Genomic DNA, 5,024 nt, shown 5'->3' with positions numbered 1-5,024 from the left:
GTTTGATTCATTCTGTTTTTTTAATCCACTAACTCACAATTGAGAACATGTGGATGACCTTACCCATTTCCTGGTTTTATTAGTTACTTTTAGATTGACATCTTCCAGATAACATCCCTTGTCCCAACATTCCTCCTTGACTGCATCTGTAACAGCTAACTGGATATATTCCATTAATATTTCAATATTAATAATTAATTCAAATTCAACTAGTTTAAAACTGAATTAATATATATACTATATATACACAATATATACAATATATATATACATATACCTATACAATATACACACCATATATATAGTACTGGAGCTAGAAACCAGGTGCTCTCTATCACTGAGCTACATCTCCAAAACCTTTTTATTTATTTTGAGACAGTGGCTCTCTAAGTTGCTGATGGTTTCAATAAGGTGCTGAGGTTGGCCTCAAACTTGCATTCCTCCAGCCTCAGACTCCCAAGTTGCTGGAATTACAGGCATGGGCCACTGTGCCCAGTCCATCTCCATATATTATTAAATAAAAAATGAGAGATGTCAATAGTGTATAATCCTACCTTTGCATGAATAGGGTCTAATAAAATATTTGTAAGTAGATGAATGGAGAAAGGACTAGGAGACAGAAATCACAATATTAATTATAATTCAGGAATTTTCTGTTGACTTAAATTTTCTTTCTTATATAATTTTATTTTTCATAACTTGTGTTGTATAGTCAAAGTTATAATTTAAAAAATAAAGACATAACTATTATTTTTTATAATTTTTTTACCTCTCCTTGACTTTCATTTTAAAGGCATGATTTTATCTCAAAATTTGCTATAAACTCAGTTTTACATAATATCATTATAAGTGATGCAGACTCCTCCAGGACCACTATGTTTTATCACCAAAGTAATTTCAATCACAGGATAGGCATAGTAAGTAGTTACCTAACACTAAAGAAGTAGGCTCATCCATTTTGGGGGTATTTGAAGCCTTGGTTGAAGTTCTAGATGCTGCAGGTTACTGCTGCTCTGCCTTGAAATTATGTGAAGTATAGTTTATCCCATAGGCCATCAGATGGATGTTTGGGTACAATGGAACCATCTGTCCTTCTGTTTAAATATGATTATGAGTAAAACTTAAAATCCATGGTTCAAAACCCTCTTTCATCTGCCTGGAATGCACTTCATCATTTCTAGCTGTCTACCATATTTGTCAGTCTCATATCTTTTTCTCTTTTCCAATATTCTCTCCCTGAACTTCCATCCTGAAATGATCTCTTCTGAGCTTCTAAAGCCCGTTTCCTTTCTGGGCTCTTATCCCATTCTTTTTTGTATCATGGTTATTTACATGCTTATTTATCCTATTGTACTTTTATTTCCCTGAGGGCAGGGATATGTCCTTAATACATTTTGGTTATAGATCATACATCATTTAGAGTGAAGTGGAGATAAATTTTGAATTAACAACTTTATTTCTAATACAAAGAACTAAAATAATAATGAAAATAACTGAGAAGAAATATAATGATTAAGTCTAAATAATTAGAATTACCATGTTTTGTACCCCATACAGGAAATTTTCTTTAAAATATGGTACCTTGTTTGGCACAGAGGTGCATGCCTATAATCCCATTCTCCAGAGGCTGAGGCAAGAAGATCACAAGTTTGAGGCCAGCCTCAGCAACTTAGCAAGACCCTGTGTAAATTTTTTTTTTAAAAGAACGTACTAGGGACATAACTCAGGGATAAAGTACTCCTTGGGGCAGGGGAAATCTAGCATGTTGATAGAACATTGTTCCAGGTGATGGGAATGACTAAGAGATAATACTGAATTTAAAAGAGATTCTTTCTGTATTAGTCCATTTTCCATTGCTATAATAAAGTACCTGAGGCTGGCAATTAATAAAAAAGCAGTTTATTTAGCACACAATTTTGGAGGCTGAGAGTCCAAATTGCATGATACAGGCATTTGCTCAGCTATGATGAAGAGCTCATGGCAGATGGCATCATGGAAGGAGTATGTACAAGATGGAGAGATCACATGGTGAGAGAGGAAACCAGAATCATTTAGGGGTTAGGCTTGCTGTTTTATAACAACACTCTCATGAGAACTAACCAGGGTTTCAGGAGACCTACATCAAATCCTTCCAAGGGCAGCATGCCCAATGACCTAATCACCTTTTTGTAGGCCTCACCTCTTAAACTTTCCACGTCATCTGCCAACACTAACACACTGGGAACCAAGCTTCTAATATAAGAACCCTTGGGTGACAATCCATATCCAAACTACAGCACTTTCTATGTATCTAGTAAATTGGGCTTCTTAGATATGGTGTCAATTATCTATTGCTGCTTAATAAAAGTTACTGTAAAAGTCAGTAGTTTAAAACAGCAACCTACCATTTCTCACAGCTTTGTGGGTTAAATGTGAATCTTTCTAGTGGACTTGTCTGGGCTTATGAAAGAGGTTGCCTTCAGGTCATCTGAAACTGAGTTCTTCCCACATACCCTCACATATATGTCTAGTGCTTCAGACATGGTGACTGGAACAACTGAGGTTTCTAGGTCTTTCTCTCCATGCTGTCCCACTCAATGACATCTCATATCTTTTGTATCAGGAAATTATTGAATAACCCTAAAACTTAGTGAGTTAAAACAATAACAGTTTATTATTTCTCAGGATTCTGTGGGTTAATCACACTTTTGCCCTACTAGTTTTTTTTTTTTTCATAGACAAATTTGTGCAGCTGCATTCAGCTGGAATGTCAACAGTGTTGGAAGGTACAAGATAGACTTACTCCTGTCTGGCAAGAGGTTGCCTGGATGCCTCAGTTCTCAGTTCTCGTCCACATGGTCTTTCACTACCTAGTATGCTACACTAATTGCCTTATATGGTGGAGTCAGGGCAGCATTCCATGATGGCAAAAGAAGAACATGTATAGCCTCAAAAGGCCTAGGCTCCAGAACATACACAGTGTTGCTTCTGCCATATTGTTAGTTGAAGAAAATCACAGGCCTAGTTTGGATCTGAAGGGTACAGAATTGCCTTCATCTCTTGATAAGAGGAGTTGCAAAATATTGCAACCATGATTATATTTCTATCAAAGGAACAATTTAGGATATTATCATTGACCAGGCATGGTGGTACACACTTGTAATCCCAGCAGCTCAGGAGGCTGAGACAGGAGGATCACAAGTCCAAAGCCAATCTCAGCAACTTAGTGAGGCCCAAAGCCACGTAGTGAGACCCTGTTTCAAAATGAAACATAAAAAAAGGGCTGGGGAGGTGGCTCAATGGTAAATCACTCCTGGATTCAATTCTAGTACAAAAGAAAAAAAAGATCTGTAGTATGAATCCTGTGTTCTCCTGGGATAGGGTATAGTTAAATTCCAGTACAAGCAACTTATTTTTTCCTTTTTCTTTTTGAATTTAGAAGCATTTCTGTCATAGTTAAATTCCAGTACAAGCAACTTATTTTTTCCTTTTTCTTTTTGAATTTAGAAGCATTTCTGTCCAATGCTCATTTCCATTTCTTACTTTTTTCTTTTTTATTACATAGGCAATCTATGAATGCATTCTTATTGAAAAATATTTAAGAAACATAATAATAGCATCTTCTTACATAGTAAGTGTACTATGTTGAGGCTCCATTTTTATTAGTTCATTTATGTTATACATAACATTAAGAATCATTTGACATGATTATAGAAGCATGGAATATATTTTGTTCTAATTCATTACCCAGTACTTCCCCTTTCCCTTTCCTCCTCCCCCTCCTTGTTCTTTTTCCTCCACTGATCTTTCTGTTTATTTATAGTATTTTAAAAATTAATGTCATAGATATACATAGAGGTGAGGTTTATTGTGTTATATTCATATATGTACATAGAGAAGTCAGGTCAGATTTATTCCACCAATTTTCCTATCCCTCCTCTCTCCTCTTCAATACCATTTTTCCACCCCACTAATCTCTCTTCCATTTTCATAGAATCCCCCCATTTTCTTCTTCTTTGTTTTTTTTTTTTCTTATTTTGGTCTGGCTTCTGCATATCAGAGAAAACATTTAACCTTTGACTTGCTGGATCTAGTTTATTTCACTTACCATGATCATCTCCAGTTCCATTCATTTACTGGCAAATGCCACAGTTTCATTCTTCTGAAATGTGTATATATTGTATATATGTACATATATTGTATATTGTGGTATTGTATTGTGTGTGTGCGTATATATATATATATATCTCACATTTTCCTTATCTATTCATCTGTTGAAGAGCACCTAATTTGATTCCATTATTTGCCTATTGTTAATTGCACTGCTATGAACATTGATATGGCTGCATCCTTATAGTATGCTGATTTTAGATATTTTAGATATACACAGCAGAGTGGGATTACTGGGTCATATGATTGTTTCATTCCTAGTTTTCTGAAGAATCTACATACCACTTTCCAGAGTGGTTGTGTTACTTGGCAGTCCCATCAACAATGTATGAGTATACATTTTTCCCCATATCATTGCCAACATTTATTATTATTTGTATTCTTGATAATTGCCATTCTCACTGGAGTGATATGAAATCTTAATGTAGTTTTGATTTACAGGTCCGTGATTGCTAGAAATGTTGAAGAGTTTTTCATATATTTATTGGCTATTTTTATTTCTTCTTTTGAGAAATATCCGTTTAGCTCGTTTGCTCATTTATTAATTGGGTTATTTGAAGGTTTTTTGGTGTTGAATTCTTTATATATTCTGGATATTAATCCTATATCTGAAGAGCAGGTGGCAAAGATTTTCTCCCATTCTGTAGGTTGTCTATTCACACTCTTTGTCATTTTCTTTGCTGTGCAGAAGCTTTTTAATTTGATGCCATCCCACTGAATGTTTTTGGTTTTATTTCATGCATTTTGGGAGTCTCCTTAAGGAAGTTGATGGCCAGGCTTCATTTTAAGTGCTTTACATACATTGCTTTATTTTATCTTCACAAAATGTCTTTGAAGTAAGAATTTTGTACATAAACTGAGCCATAGAGAATTTA

The sequence above is a fragment of the Sciurus vulgaris genome (assembly GCF_902686455.1).
Source record: "Sciurus vulgaris genome assembly, chromosome: X".
Lineage (NCBI taxonomy): Eukaryota > Metazoa > Chordata > Mammalia > Rodentia > Sciuridae > Sciurus > Sciurus vulgaris.
This window is presented reverse-complemented; position numbering follows the sequence as displayed.